Source organism: Bison bison, unplaced genomic scaffold, assembly GCF_000754665.1.
Source record: "Bison bison bison isolate TAMUID 2011002044 unplaced genomic scaffold, Bison_UMD1.0 scf7180017864035, whole genome shotgun sequence".
In the NCBI taxonomy this organism is placed as follows: Eukaryota; Metazoa; Chordata; class Mammalia; order Artiodactyla; family Bovidae; genus Bison; species Bison bison.
In genome coordinates, this window is record NW_011494607.1 from 19,864,529 (window position 1) to 19,881,854 (window position 17,326).

The following is a 17,326-nucleotide window of genomic DNA, read 5'->3' on the forward strand; positions in this document are numbered from 1 at the left end:
ATATTCTCTTACTGAAATGACAGTCATTCATATTTGAAGAGGAATCAAGTGAAAGTTAGCCATATAACTGGATTCCACAAACACCTTGATTATTTTGGAAGTACCTAATATTTAACAAATCTCTGTGAATGTAGCTGCCAAATTATATGATATGTTCATGAAGATGCCTTGATTAAAATATACATTGTTCATTATTTTTATATAGTAGAAAATAAATCTAGAATTCCAGTTCTCTGAGCTTTTGTGTCCTTGCTGGTGAGTTATGCATTATAAAGTCTAAAGATTTTCTATTTGTGGGATGAGCTCAGCAGAAAACTGACCAACTGATGCTGTCTGATGGTTGACAAAAAGAATGTCTTTTATCAGCTGTTCCTTGATCAGTCATCCTGGGTAAACATTCCAAATACCCATATGGCTAGCAAACTAGGGTATCCAGGCTAACTAGTTAAAAATCCTTTTTCAACAGGCTAACTAATTCAGTTACCTGAGGATATACTTTGCCACCAGTTCTTTCTACTCCTTTACTCAGTAAGTATTTATTAGGCTCCTAAAATATACCAGACTTTGTGCTATATGGAGATGAAAGGATGAATAAGGCATGTAGAGCCCCCTACCCTTGTGCAGATTACAATCTCTTGAGGAGAAGAAACAATAAAGAAATAAACATAATGACTGCAGGCTGTGATGTGACAGGGGAAAAAGTGTATCTCAAGAGTTCACTGAGAAGGTACTGCTGAGGTGTTCAGGGACTAAAGATGACAGCTTGGCCCTGCCCACAGCTACCAACCACCTCAGCCTGCTCCCAGGCAGCAGGAAGTCTCGGCTGAATCCTCGGGTTTCATAAGAGGATATCAATCCTTCCCACTGGCAGCCAAAATAAAATGTTTCAGAGTCTTCCTTATGAGGACTCATGGGAGAATCTTCTCTCAGGTTCCAGAACTAGCCCGGCTGCTTCTGAGTAATTGATCTCTTTTTATCTCACAAGCACTGTGAATCATATCATGCGTCATGTTTCCTTCTTTGCAATGAAGTCAAAAAGCCCTGAGCCCAAGTTCGATGTGTCACCACCTCTAGCAAGTGTACAAATCCTCATGGCATGAATTCTGTGCAACAAACTCCACTGTCTCTTTATTTTTTTTCTTATATTATTTTTCCTTTCTCTAATGGGTTTACCTTTTTAAACATTCTGTATGCATTTTCCACGCTCTTCAGATTAAGATAGCTATGTTAAGTGTAGTATTTGATAAAATTATACACGTAAGAGTGGTTGGCAGATCTCCACCGTTCAGTGACTATCATTTACCTTCTTGTCCTTCTCCCTATCTGTCCTGCTACAGAGAGATCAGGCAAAGGCAAAAGTATAATTCAGGCAAGGAGTTCCTCCCCAAGTGACCAGAAATAGAAGCCGGCTAAAACAGGGCCAATAATATCACTACTACTAACTGGAGGGTAGTGATCAGTTCAGTTCAGTTCAGTGATGCTATGCTATGCTAGATGTCATCAAATTACAATGGTTTCATATCAAATAGCTCATCTACTCAGAAACCAACATAATTCTGTAAAGCAATTATCCTTCAATTAAAAAATAAACTTTTTTAAAAAGACCAAAAAAAAATTCTCCTTATGTGAGTAACAAAAATTTAGAAGGTAGGCATGCAATTTGTCTTTTGGGTTTTGGGGGATCTGATTACCTCACTGGTCTGTTATATGCTCTCCTTAACTCCCAAGAACCACACACAGAGCAGATTTTGAGCACTCGCTGGTCAGAAACTCATTGCCCGCCAAAATGTGGCACCCATCTATTTTTCTGACAATATCTCAGAATTTTCCTTCATTAGCCCCTTGCTTCATCCAGAATAGTTCTCCTCAGATTGATCTTATACTTTCTTGACTTTCTGTTTCTTAAAATCCCTCTTATAAAGAACTACCTTAAGTCATACTCACCTCTAGAAAGCCCTTCCTGGGTGCTAAACCCATCCATTCCTTCAGGATGTGTTTACTGAGCACCTCTGTAGTGGCCGTGGGGGGACAGCAATGAACATAAGGACTAAGTTACTACCTTCATGACCAAGGCACTGGGGCCAGTTCCCGAGGGAAGTGAGGAGGGAACCAGAAGGTTACCTCTTTCCTCCTCAAATCTTATTTTTCAAGGGATTATATCTTATCTTGCCCAGTGGATTCTGAGTTCCTGGAAGACTACTGTCAAGAGCTATTTTGCCTGTTCCAATGGCAACTGGCACAGTAGTTCACCTAGGTGGAAGAGGAAGAAGGTAAGGATGCAACTAAAAAAGGATTGCTTTCTTCAGTGACTGCTAATAACCTGAAACCCAACAGCCTTTCTCTGTGGAAAAGACCCCTGTGGGCGGTGAGTCCCCAGACACACCTGACCCTGAGGCCACGTGCATGTGACAGTGAGCAAGCTAGGCGCTGGCAGGAGGCAGGGCTCCCATCCTTGACCATATTCTGTGTCAAAATGTACTTCCGTCCACTGGACAGTGGAGTATCCACTCAGCCTCTAGAACTAACAGCAAGAAACATGTACCTCTGAAAATCAACTAACTAATTTTTGTCAATTCATTCTTAATGCAACATTTCAGCACAGAGATGTACAAGCAGAGGCTACAGGATTCACTTTTCTCTTACACACTATCAGACCCCAGAGTATGCATCTTAGACATTGAAAAAGTCCAAAATTTTTGCATAGTTTCCAACCAATGAAATACTCCAAATTAAATAGGCTTAAATAAAGTTTGAAAGCCAATTAATGATTGTAAATTCTACATATTCATATGAAAAAGCTAATAAATATAAAAAGTCATACTTTGAATTTTTTTTTTTTTTTGGCCACATTGTGGCATGTAGAACTTCCCTAACCAGGGATTGGACTCATGCCCCCTGCAGTGGAAGTCCAGAATCTTAACCACTGAACAATCAGGGAAGTCTCCAAAGAGTTATACTTTGGATACACCAATAAAAATATTAATGTTTTGGTGCACCAAAAAATACAAAAAAGAATTCATCAAAACTGAGCAGAAGATCATGAAGTCAAGTAGATCACAGTGTGAGCCTCTTACTGTGTGATAACCTGTCTAGACTTCAATTTCCTCTTTACACCTCATAGGGATGTGCTGAGGTTCAGATGAAACCCTGTGAAAAGCTCATTGCACAGTGCTAGAAGATAATACATGCTTAATAAATAGTATGGTTTCCACCCCCTAGGGCACTTTTTGGCACCCGCTTTCCCCAGAGCTAAGGTTCACCTTGATAGCAATTGTAATACGTTTCATTCCAAACACCTCCCTATGACATATTTCTTTCCTTTCTATCCCAAACTCATTTTGATTTGCTCTGTTCCTTTTTACCCTCTAAACTCTATTATAGTGTGGCCAAAATATTTATTAAGTTAATTAAGTTTTTTATTGCTAAGTCACCAAATGAAGACCATAGCACAACACAGACGCAGCATTCTGAGATGAGTGCTTCTCTGTTCGGGACTCTAACAGCTCAAAAGATGTGTCAGGATGAAAAGCACAATAAAAAAATACCCACTTAAAGACTTTTCAAATACGGTTGATGTGCTGCCAAGAGCCGCTCTGAATGGTGGATTCACTGAGAACAAAGCATTTGTTTTACTGTTACAATTCTATTAAACTGAGTATTTCATTTGTATAGATTAAAGGTCTAGATACTGATGGGAATCACATTACGAGTTCCATTTCCTTCCTCCAAACTCAGACACAAAGAAGAGTCTGGCTCCCCCTCCCCCTCATCCCCTAGAGAGATGCATTCTAGTATCACACACATATCCTTAAAGGTAGGTGTACACCTAGGAAAGTCGGTCAGTGCTTCCCTGGGCAGTAGGACAAAATAAAATACGTGGGTGCACAGATCTTAGCCCCTGAAATGAGTATGGAGCTTGACTTAGCTGATTTTAATAAAGAAAGAAGTCAGCCCTGGTCAAGCTTTCTTGAGAAGTGCCACATGGGTCATATTCAGGACCCCACAGGTAACCCTCTTAAGGGCAGCTCTCCCAGATACTTATCAAAAGCTTAGCAAAAGAGGAACTGTAGCATATGCCATTTGACACATTTTTCAAAATGGCTGTTGATACCAATTTACTTTGTATTTTTCTCCTTTTAATGACTTGAACCAGCTCTGTAGACATCCTCAGGTACCCAGGCTCTAAAAGCAATGTGAAACAGGTAATTTGCAATCACTAGGCCTTGCAGTTTGTCAATCTCATCCATATTTGCATAGACCAAAGTAATCCTCTTATTCCACTACAGACAGCCAGAAATCATTCAATTTGCAGAATTAACCATCTGAGTCTACTCCAAACTTTATAATAGTCATATACATATTTAGAACTACTCAAATTCCAACTGAATAAAAAGGGGCTATTTTTGCATCATTGGTCTCCTCAGCCTCTCCTTAAGCAATATCCCATGACCACTCACAAGGCAAATGCCAACTTGTGATATGGGAAGCTCAGAGTGATGCCCTCTTGCAAAGCAAATAAAAGATGTCTTCACTGCTGAAAGGTACGGTCAGCTTCAGAGAGATGCGTCAATGTCACGTCTATCGTTTTGACTGGGAGCCTGGCATTCTCTATGCCGACAGCAGCACCAACACATGTATGACCCTTGAAGCGAGTTGGAGTGAGTGCACAGAGAAGTAATCAACAGCATTTGATCAGTTCATGTTGAGTCAAGATTCTCTGCAAGAATTTCCCTCTTCATCTCTACCTTACCCTATACTGCTTTTATTTTAGATTCCTGAATTTTTGCTTCTGTCCTATCAGTTTGGGAGCTGGCCATTCTGGAGTTTGTTGACTTTATGTTATGTGGCGATTCTTAAAAGATGTTGCCAGATTTCCCAATTGAGCTACATTTTTTTAAACAGCTGAAGGTGATCAAATTACTGAGGAAAACGTGGAAACAAAGACATACAATTGATTTGGCTCCAAAGGCGCTGACTGAAATAAGCAGAGGATTGCATTAAACCGTGATCGGATTAAGTAGGAATGACTGTGCCTTATACTAAACTTTTTAATTGGATTCTAGAGTCACTGTTACACGAAGTGCATGACCTTCTTTATATTCTGGCAGAGTTGCAGCCTGGCCACTGGGTAAACCTCCGCAGCAGAGAGACCTACTTTCTGTTTCATTTTCAGGCTCCCCAGCAGAGATAGCTGATAAGGAGGATTCCATACTGTGAGGGGTTCATGAACGAAGACAATCTGCTGGGAAATTAGGCGCAGGCACCCTTGGAAATGTAATAGTCTCATACTAATAAGTGGATTTGTGTTTGCTCCTTGTGGTTTTCTCCGTTTGATTTGGTGATTTTAATAGTTCCCCAAAAGTCTTGGGTTTTATGTAAACATTGCCTCTGCCTAGAAACCTCTTTCTCCTCCATTTTGTAGGTTTCGTCCAATATGCTATGGAGTGGACAGCCCCACAAGGGTAAAGGGTGGTTTACCCTTCCCATATGTGACAGTAAATATTACGTAATAGTCAATGAGGTTTACCATCATGTTGTGATTTCAAGAAGGAAAAGCAGGGGTATAAACAACAGGCAAACAGCAACAACTAAAAAGTAAGTCAAGAACTGTAACGGAAGATGTGGCAAAACCAACCATCCTCACAACAGGGATAGCATAATGCATTTGTGCAAACCCACGACACAGACTGAAATACAGCTAAGACAGACTGCACACGCTGCACCTAACTCTTCCCTTCCCCTCACTGGCCACAGTGATCTCTCCCTGCTCTCTCTTCCGAGGCCCTATACCAGTCACTGCCCCACCACTCACTCGGCACTTATTCTCTCTCACGTGAATGGAATATCTAATGACGTGTGTGGGTGCCTGCATACTAAGTCACTTCAGTCATGTTGGACTCTTTGTGACCCCATGGACTGTAGCCCACCAGGCTTCTCTGTCCATGGGATTCTCCAGGCAAGAATACTGGAGTGCACTGTCATGCCCTCCTCCAGGGGATCTTCCTGACCTAGGGATCTAACCCATGTCCCTTCAGTTTTCTGCAGTGACAGGCATGTCCTTTACCGCTTGCGCCACCTGGGAAACCCATCTAACGACAACCTCCTACATTTTTTCTCTTCTAATGGTCTCTGTTTTCTGTCTTGCAATATATCTTACAGAGAACAAACACTCACTTGCAAATGGTTGACAAAATAATTCTCACTGCAATAAACTGTCATTCTTCTCCGATCCAAATGACGCAAAATTTAAAAACTGGCAAAACTTTCTACATATATGGGAAAGAAATATCTGCTAAGTAAGCAAGTTTATGTGAGGGATTTTTAAATTCCCAGCTTATAATTAATAATAATCATTCTGAAATTCTGTGTGATCTTAAATCAAAGAAACTAATCATATGCTACCATTTTAGTGGTATGTATATTAACTGCACTTTTAAAAAATCAAGTTGTGATGCAAGCATCACATATGTGATATTAGGGAAACTAGAACAGTAAATTAATTTCATCCTCAACTATATCTTTAGAACCATTAGAGTCGTATTGAAGGGGTGAGTAGTAATAGTGCTTTAAATCCCCAGAGATATACTTCTAAAAATCAGTAAGAAATATGTATGCAATAGAAAAATATAAAAAGGCTGTAAACAATGCACAAATTGCTGAGAAATAACTCTCTAAAGGTTCAGCCTCAGTAGCAATAACCTGTGTGAATTCAACTATCAGATGTCATTTTTGCCTTTCAAATTAGAAAAGATTTTTAAAATGACAATAAATCTCAATGAAGACAAGGTGAAATGGGCATATATACATACTACCAGCAAGAGAATAAACTAGCAGTTTTTACCAACAGTCTTAGGTGTGTCCAAACCTTAAATCCAGTAATTCCACTTCTATATCTTGTGAAAATAATCAGAGATGGGTATCAAAAGTCTATATACAAGGGTGCTTATTAGCATAATTCTTATATTTAATTGTAAATAAGCAAATAAGAACCAACAATAGAAGCCTTATTTAATTATGGCATACCATTGTGATAAAATATTGTGCAGTCATTCTTTTTTTTTTAGTTAATGTAGAAATACTATTGATAAAGTAAAAAATTATCTTTTTTAAAATTAACATGTACTGTATAGGCATGTATATGGGAGTGATAAGGAGTTGGACATGACTGAGCAACTAAGCACAGCACAGCATAGCGTGTAATACAGTGGGTGGCAAAAAACTAAAATGTTAACAGTAGAGATCTGGAAAATAGATTAATGATGTTCTTTACATTCTCTTTATAACACTCCACATTATTTTAATTTTTCTATAATAAACACATGTGACTGTTATAATCAGAAAAATATTTCTTAAAAAAGAAACACCAGTTGAGGCAAACTTTAGGCACTCCTATCTAATGGTGAAATGGGTTCCCAATTTCTTTTCTTTATATAGAAGAAGCCGGGGCTGCTTCTTTGTGAATAATGTTAAGTTACAAAAGAGAAAGCACGACTAAACTTCTTTTCCCCTAGGTTCAACATCTCATGCACGTCATTTATAATTTTTAAATGTCCACATGTCCTTCTGCTCTCTCAGTGCCTGTACATTTCACTTACTTTCTGATCTATTTTCCACCCTTCCTACCTTGTAGAATTATCTGTCTCTAAAGGCTTCCAAGTGAACTATGGGGCATTTTATTTCCTTCTTTGGAGACTATGACTTAAAATATTACTTATAATTGAAAAAAAGGAAGCCTCACCATGGAGTTTCTTAAAACAGTTTAGTTTCATGTGAGTTATAAATGACATATTTGTCATTGTTTAAATGGCATAAACCCTACTTTGGGGACACATTTCTTGTTCTGAGGAACTTAATTTTTTATGCTCAGAAATTCATTCTATACCTGGCTACTAAAGTTTAGGTGTGTTTGTGAATTTTCCTCGTCTAAAGTTCCAAATCCTATTGCTCAGCTAGTCTATATCTTATTGTCCTAAGGTGATATTTAAAAGTCAAATAAACAAATGCAAAATGTGCTGCCTCTTTTATCAAAGGCAAATTAAAAACTGTCAGTCTCCTCTTCCATCATGAGAACCCCTAATCTGAGTCTACTTCTAGAGGAAAAAAAGCCAAATATAAAGAAACAAAAATGATACAAATACCAATCAAGTTTTTCTTATGTTTTGAAATTTCCACAAATAGAAAATAAAATGCATACATGTCACTCTGACTCCTCTTTTTCATGTTTCTATCTTCTCTGTCCATCTCTCTCACCTTTGCTGTCATTTATGACACTGATGTTTTTTAAATATATCTTCTCTTTAGAGATCTTCCAGTATCTGAAATAGATGAATAATGGGGGAATCCCTCACCTAACCCCTTACATTTGGTTGAGGTTCCATTCTCACAGGAATAGCTTGCTCACCTAGTTCTCCTGACCCTTAGAAAGTTGATTCCTAAACCCTAAAACCCTTTGGCAGAGAGGGTGAAAGAGCACATCTCCCGTTTTCAACTCCACACAAACTCCAGGAACAGAAAAGAAACCTGTAATCACAAAGAAATCATCTCACAATACTGAGAAGTTTCCTTGGCTCCCTTGAAGATGTCTCAAGAAAATCTACTGGTTGATGTTCAAAATCTATCATTAGACACTTATTTCTTTGGCTGTAGACAAATCCTGGGCTTCCCTGGTGGCTTAGATGGTAAAGAAACTGCCTGCAATGCAGAAGACCTGGATTCAGTCCCTGAGTTGGGAAGATCCCCTGGAGAAGAGAATGGAAACCTACTCTAGTGTTCTTGCCTAGAGAATTCCATGGAGAGAGGAGCCTGGCAGGCTCCTCTGGTGGCAAAGAGGAGAGTGGCAAAGAGTCAGACATGACTGAGTGACTAACACACACACACAAACAAATCCTATCCTCAAGATCTCAGGGTCCTCCAGTTCCCCACAGTGTTTGAGGAGGCCCCACAAGGCCAAGCCTCATGACACTGTTGCAAGCTCTGCCCTTTTCCGTACAACACAAGACCCTGGCATTTCTGCAGATCACAGAAAAGGTGAACCTCAGGTTTCAAACTCCCTGGGGAAAGATGCAGCAAAAAACGATGGTGTGATTCTATGTTTTCAAATGCACAAGTCTTCATTTGTTTAACTTAAATATTTTAAAATATCTCCTATAGCATTTATTCTTGATTAAACCTATTCTAGATAGTTAATCATTTAATGGTTTCTTTACAGTTGCTGAGCAAACAGTTCATTCATACCTATGACATATCAAATCTCACAGACGTGTTCTTTAATTGGATTCATTTATTTCTAATCTCCTTAAGTCCTTACTATTGTAATGCTTAACTAAATATATATTAAACTCTATTATTTAAACAGCTAAAACAAATTTGATGTGTATTTTATGAATAAGAATTTACAACTCAACAAATGTTCTGTTATTATTATTATGTACCTTGGTATTCAGGTTTTATTTTAAATTGCCTGATAAGTAAGTTGTGTTTTAACAAAATAAGTTCTGAACTGCTGCTAGAGATTTTGAATTGTCCATTAAAATGCTAAATTTTTCATTATTGCCATATGTGGAGTTGGTGAGCTTGTATAATACAATATAGGATATATAGTTATAAACAGCCCACTCTAAAGACAGGACCAGAGAAGGCAATGGCACCCCCCTCCAGCACTCTTGCCTGGAAAATCCATGGACGGAGGAGCCTGGTAGGCTGCAGTCCATGAGGTCGCACAGAGTTGGACACGACTGAGCGACTTCACTTTCACTTTCCACTTTCATGCATTGGAGAAGGAAATGGCAACCCACTCCAGTGTTCTTGCCTGGAGAATCCCAGGGATGGCGGAGCCTGGTGGGCTGCCATCTAAGGGGTCTCACAGAGTCGGACACGACTGAAGCAACTTAGCAGCAGCAGCAGCATCAAAGACAGGATAGGCAAGTAGGCAGCTGCCTGCTTTTATGATTTGTGGGGATGGAGAAGTTTCCTTGGCTCCCATGAAGATGTCTCAAAAATAGTCTACTGGTTGATGCTCAAAATCTGTCATTAGACATTTATTTCTTTGGCTGTAGACAGATGGCTCAGAAAAGGACAACAGGGTAAGCCTCATCTATTATCTTTCATTGATCCAGTTTATCAGTTCCTTTCCCTAGAGCAGTGATTCTCAAATTTCTGCATGCATCAGAAGCACATGAAAAATGTATTAAAATACAGCTTACTAGGCTCTACTTCTTAGAGTTTCTCATTTGCAGGTCTAGGATGGAGCTCACAATTTGCATTTTTAACAAGTATGGTGCTGATGCTCCCAGTCAGTGGACCACACTTTGAGAACTAGGGCAATTGTTATCAGGGATGAGAGAAACTAACAGAATCAGAGGAAAGAAAGGGCACCACAGGGGAAATAGAAAACCACTGAAAAGGGAGGGAACATTCCAAAGACAAAATTCACACTTCCCCCAGGAACTGCCCTGACTACATATATTTCACCAAACTACTCCCATCCCCATCCCTGACTGTTCGATTCCTTTCAGCCTCCTCCTGGGCACTTCCTGTTCCTGCAGACTCTATACCACTCAGGCTGCAGGGCTTGGTCCTCAGGCTGCTTCTCTATTCAAATCTACTCCCTAGTGATCTCATTCCCTTTGCTGGCTTTAAATTCCATATGCTGATGATCCCCATCTCTAGCTCAGACCTCCTCAGACTCCAAGACACACAGATCCAATTGCCTACCTGATGTTTCACTCTGATGAACAACAGGCATCTCAAAATAAACATGTCCACATACAACCCTTGATTGCTGCCCTTTCCTACAAATCTATTTCTTCCCATTATTCACTCAGATGCCTGAGGTTGCCATTCTTGACTCCTATTTTTTTCCACAACTTATATCCAATCCATCTGCAAACCCCATCAGTCTGCCTTGAAAACATCCTGAACCTGACCCTTCACCACTACCTCCCTCTTTCAAGCCATCATTTTCCTTAATCTAGGTAATTATAATCACTTCCTACCTAGTCTCCCTGCCTCTTCCCATTACCCACCCTGAAGCTTACTCTCCACATCAGCCAGATGATCCTTTCAAAGCTTCTATTACTTCATGCCATGCCTTTGGCTCAAAACTCTTCAATGGCTACCCAAGGCCTTCAAAACTCAACATGATCTGACTCTGCCTATTCTAGCATTATCTTTTTCTGTTCTTCCCCTCTTTTTCTCTGCTCCAGCCACACCTCCTCCGTTCATCAACTTACCAAGACGGTTTCTACCTCTGGGCCTTTGCATTTGCTTCTCTCTGTGGAAATGTTCTCTCTGCAGGCCTCCATTTGGCTGCCTCCCCTTCATTTAAGAGTCCTCAGAGAAGCCTTCCCTGACCACTTCCATCTCTTTGTCCTGCTTAATTTTTTTCCTTTCATTTTTTGACATCACACAACATATTTCTTTGTTTATAAGTTCTGTCTATTTCTTCCCACTAAATCATGTTCCATGAGGGTAAGAACCTTGTCTGTCTTGGTCATGACAGGGTCTCACCACAGAGCTTGGCATGTAGGAGGCATTGGGACTTGCCAGGTAAATTTCAAGAACCATGCCCAGTTTTCAGTAGAGAGGACTATGCTCTCAACTGTTTCTTACCATCCTCTTAATTACAGCCACAGAAATTAACCTGAATCTAATGATAGAAATTTGTTTATAATGAAAATCCTATTGAGTCAATGGAGATGAGACACAAATAGAAAAGAGATTATAATGTGAAATGCCATGTAGCGTCTCAATATTTTCCTCTGGTTTTCAATTAGCCCTCACAATAAATGCCACCCTGCACTTTGCTATTTCTTTAACTGCTCTAATTGGAGGAATGAGATTGACACCCACTCTGCCCTCCCCTTTGTGGGCTTCATCCTTCCAGCATTCCTGAGCTGTAACCCTGCAGGGGTCCATTACCCAAATCCGGCACAGCAAATAACTTCACTTTGCCAGGACGATAGTGAGATTTCAACAGCTAATAGAAATGCTGTGATGCTATTAGTCTCTTAACGGCTTTTAAAAATTAAAATGAAAACTCTTGTGTTGCATTTGGTTAATTCTGGAGGAAAAAAAAAATGCTGCTCTTTTCCTGCTGTATATTTGGACTCCAATAGCAATTAACGGGAGTGTTGAAAGAAGTAAATCTTGTAGGTCCTTACCTTCAGCCATCAGAACACATTACAGTCATCACAAGCGCAGAGAGTGGAATGAATGGCCGAGGAGCAGCAGCAAACTGAAAACCCCTAAAAATGCTCTGAACCCGGGATTCTATTTTTATCGTGGTTTTCAGCAGGAGGAGGAGAGAGCCAGCACATTCTCAGACTATGTTACCAGAGAATGTTGCTATTCTCAGAGAGATGTTTAAGTGGCAAGGGACTTGGGTTTAAAAGTACAAACACAGAGGGAATTCCACCTTAATGGGTACCATTATGACATCCAGTTCAATATAATGAGGCTGTTTCCACGATCTGGCCAGCAGCCCATATTAGCACAGCTTTCTGATGTGTATACAACAAATTCTGTTTGAACAAGAAATCCCAGGAAAAAAAAGAGAGAGAGAGAGATCTTTTCACAAGCTCTGTCTATTTAGCAATCAATCAAAGGAAAGATGTTCTTCTAGTAAAGAAAGTAGCTTGCATTTGAATCCTGGTAAAATATTAGATGTTCTAAATAAAATAATGATCTATAGGTGATGCTTACAGCTTGCAGCTGTGTGAACATGTCTTAAATGTTGGTGCTTAAACTGGTGGAGGGGAGGGGGCTGGGGTATGGAAGGTGAGCTGACTGGTTCTGAGTGTACCCAGACTGGAAAGCAATGGAGACCCCGTATTGTACAAGAGAGTGAACTGTCCACAGACCTTGGTAAAAATCTCTGTAAAACATCCTATCAATTCCTGAGTAATAGGTGGAATTTATGAAATTGTTAATTTTTAACTATTCTAATGTCTAGAAATGGCAATTTCATATGTTTCACCCTAGTATGACTTTTGAGAGTCTCTTGTACAGCAAGGAGATCAAACAAGTCAATCCTAAAGGAAATCAATCCTGAATATTCATTGGAAGGACTGAAGCTGAAGCTGAAGTTCCAATACTTTGGCCACTTGCATCAATATTGATGCAAAGAGTTGATTCATTGGAAAAGACCCTGATACTGGGAAAGATTGAGGGCAGCAGGAGAAGGGGACAACAGAGGATGAGATGGTTGGATGGCTTCACTGACTCAATGGACATGAGTTTGAACAAACTCCAGGAGAGCATGAAGGACAGGCAAGCCTCGTTGTTCATGGGGTTGTAAAGAGTCAGACACAACTGAATGACTGAACAACAACAACATCCTAGTACAGTTACCAGCTTAAAGACAGCAAGCCCAACAGGAAATCAGGTAGGCTCCGGAGTCTAGGCCCTGGATTGGTATGCTCACTCATGAGCCGTGTTGTATTGGCTAAGTCACTTGGTCTCTCTGAGCTTGTGGCACGAAGTAGCTACCCCTCAAACATAAGTCCATCTTCCTCCCTAACCTTTCCATGCAAGAGAGCACCCTCTCATCCCTCCTTCAGCTTGAGCAGACCATCATCTTCCAGTCTCTCCAGGGCAAGACAATCTGGGAATTACCCTTTACAAGAGAAAAGCTTAAAATATTATGAAACTTAAAATAATTAGTGACACTTTCTAAAAATGTAATAAATCTGCAAAGACTATTTTAACTCTAGAGAGATTCTTTAATTTACAATTTGTTGAGCTTCATAATCCTATTAGAAGTCTGCCCACAAAATACTCAAAAATCCCATTCAAAGCAGAACAGAGAACTGTTCAACATCTTTCCAACAGGACAGAAGTCAACCTGGGAACAGCTGTTCTCTCTGCGGCTCAGGTAGTGAGATGCACAGGACCTGTCCTGGGTACTGTCCCTGTGAGTATTCAAGCTGGACTCATTAGCTGCAGTTACTTTGCTGCCAGTCATGATTCCATACATACACACACACACATGCACGCACATGCACACTCACATGTACGCACACACACACAGCTCTCTCCAGGGGCCCAGCTCCTCCCATCGCCTCCACTCCCTCCCATCACCTAACCAGAGGGGAGTCTGACCTCCCCTATAAGCTTATCCCCCAGGGATGTCCTAACAGTCCTAAGGTGCTTGGGGCCCTCTTCTTTCTAATGTGGGTGGAAACACATTCCTCCAGGAAGGAATCTCAGTCATCAGTAAGCCTAGGGGGAAATCAAACTAGTCTACTGCCTGGCACTCATTTCTCTTCCTGCAGGTATTGTCTTGTTCATTTTGCTGTCTCCAGAATGTAGCACTGTGCCTGACACATTATAGGTGCTCAATAAATCATTTATAAATGCTGGTAGACCCACTAGTCTAACCAGCTGAAGGAGAGTCTCACAACCCTTTTCAGATGCATCAGAATGTTTGGTGACTTTTCATTCTTGGGCAACCCTCTGCCTTCCTGAGCTGTGCTGTCCCTCCTTCAGCCCAAAGACTCACAGATATTTATTCCACATGTACAGGTAAGCCAAAAAATTTTTCTCTTTAACTTCACTGAGATAATCACCCTAATAACTCACACTGAATTCTCGTTACTTTGTAATCAGGCATAGTTCCAAGAACCTCACACATTATCTCGTTTAATGTTCACAGTGACTCTATAAGGTAAACATAGTCATTACCTGCATTTTACAGATTAAAAAAAGAAAGACAGTGAAGGAAGGCGATTTTTCCCATAGTGCCAGAATGGCATCACTGGGATTTAAATAGGCAATAGACCCACAGCCCAGACTAATAAGCTATATTGCTTATAATAAAAGCTATATAATAAAAATGTAATGACATCTCATTTCATAACACGTTTCAAATATCTTGTAAAACATCCCTATGACTATCAGAGTTTGAAATAAGAAAGTAAGAAACCTAGGGGTTAGGCTGCATCATATTCTAACAGTAGGATTACAATGTCAAATGCAGCTTGAAGGAGGCTTTCCCATCCTGCAATCTGGAGCTGGCCACACAGGTTCTTTGTGCCTCTCTCTCCTCCAGTCTGCTGCTTTTTGTCATTCTAATGCACATCTCACATTTGCTCCCTACAAATAATTTTTAAAATAGAACCATTATACCACTGTGGCACCACTGGGTATTCATTTCAATAAGATTTATGTTTGATGCAGAATATTAACATACCTTAAAATTTTTTAAATGGTGTTCTATACATGGATGCTAAAAAATATATTTTTATTACTAAAGTCATATGAACATGTTGAAGATATACTAGCATTCATTTGGGGAAGGTAAGAGCCTTGGGGAAAAGAGTTTCCTATCCTGACTGAATGTGCTCAGTTACATCAAGACAGTTTAGGTAAAAAGGTAGAGACAGAAAGAAATTCAGCTTAGACAACAGCGTGGACAAGCACAGCTGGGTCAAATTGGAAGAGTGATACTATCAGAGCAATGCTGCGGCTGCTAAGTGGCTTCAGTCATATGTGACTCTTTGTGAGCCCACGGACTGTAGCCCACCAAGCTCCTCTGTCCATGGGATTCTCCAGGCAAAAATATTGGAGTGGACTCCTATGCCCTTCTTCAGGGGATCTTCCTGACCCAGGGGTTGAACCTGGGTCTCTTATGTCTCCTGCATTGGCAGGTGGGTTCTTTACCACCAGTGCCACCTGTCCCAAGAATACTTAATGGAAAAAGAGCAATGGGACAAATGTGCAGAAAGCACTGCTTCATCTCAAAAGACCCCACCTCTGCTTCCAGCCCTTAAAATTCTACTCCTTTCCCGATAGCTGTACCCTCACTTCAAGCTCTTTTAAATTCTGTGCCCTTAGCAAATAGTGCAAGTGGATCACGTCATTTCAAACTGGCTAATCTGAGTGTTTAAGTGTTTAAGTATTTAAGTGAAACTCTTATTTTGTCAACTAAATTGTAAACTACCCAAGAGAAGCCAAGACCTCTGCTTCATGAATATACCCAATAAATCACTGCAATCTGCCATCCTCTGGAAAACACTGGTGAGGTAGCCATATCAGTCCATGGAGAGAGATGGGGAACACACAAAAGGCTCCACTAATTATCAACAGTACCAGTGTCATAGGTTTTATTTACTTTAAATTATAATTACTGATTTGGTAAAATTGACATAACACTGGTTCCAACTAAACTAACTTCAGAAATCTGATTAAAGTTTAATTTCTTAGAATGCTCTTTTGCCCCGTAAAGCACTATATCACAATGTAAGGCACTTAGGAAATGCTGCTTTACCTCTGTCCAAGCAGAACTCTCAGCTCCCTCTAGAACAGCAGTTCCCAGTCTTTTTGGTACCAGGGATTACTTTTATGGAAGACAATTTTTTTTCATGGACCTGGGGTGAGATGGTTTCAGGATGATTAAAGCACATTATATTTACTGTGTACTTTATTTCTATTATTATTACATCAGCTCCACATCAGATTATCAGGCATTAGATCCCAAAAGGTGGGGACCCCTCATCTAGAAATTAACCAAACTATTGAAATTACCACACACAAAAAGCACAATGCTTGGAGGGGTGTGAATGGAAGGACTGAGGAAGGGAAAGAAAATAAGCACTTAAATTTGTGGATTCGAGGATTTTGAAATCCAAATTAAAGAGGGAATTATTCATCTTTCAAAGTATATCAGTTGATGTCACATAGCTGGCAAGAGGTGAGCTACCAGGAAGTCCCTTAATAACAAGAGTTAAGATATTGTGAGCATCTGCTTTCTGCCAGCTACTGTGCTATATATACATTTTCTCTTTTAATCCTTTTCAGTTCTTAAAAATGGCTTTCCGAGTGGCACAGTGGTAAAGAATCTGCCTACAATGCAGGAGACTCAGGCTCAATCCCTGGGTCGGGATGATCCCTTGGAGGAGGAAATGTCAGTCCACTCCAGTATTCTTGCCTGGAAAATCCCATGGATAGAGGAGTCTGGTAGGCTACAGTCCATGGGGTTGCAAACAGTCAGACACTACTGAGTGACTGAGCATGCATGCCATCCTTAAAAAGTGTGTGCAAATGTCTCCATTTCACAGATGGGAAAACAGAGGATCAAAGGAGCAGAGCTGCGCTCAGAGTCTCACAGCTGTTGTGCAGCAGTGCATGTTTGAATCCAGATACATCTGACACCAAAGTCTGTGCCTTTCCCTTGCAGGTTGCTTCAAATTATACTGTGCTTTTAAAAAAGCATAATCACAATTCCAGTGCAATATAACTTCCTAGAGTTAGGTCACAGATGGTAAACAGATGGTTCAGACTCAGTCAGACCACAAACGTTGTCAATGCCCAACAAAAGCATTGTGTG

General features: G+C 40.2%; 1 protein-coding gene across 1 annotated transcript in view; it reads right to left on the reverse strand.

Annotated features, from left to right (window-relative positions):
* Positions 1–17,326, reverse strand: part of SIM1 (single-minded family bHLH transcription factor 1) — a 72,251-nt gene that overhangs the window by 32,558 nt on the left and 22,367 nt on the right. The window lies entirely within an intron of this gene.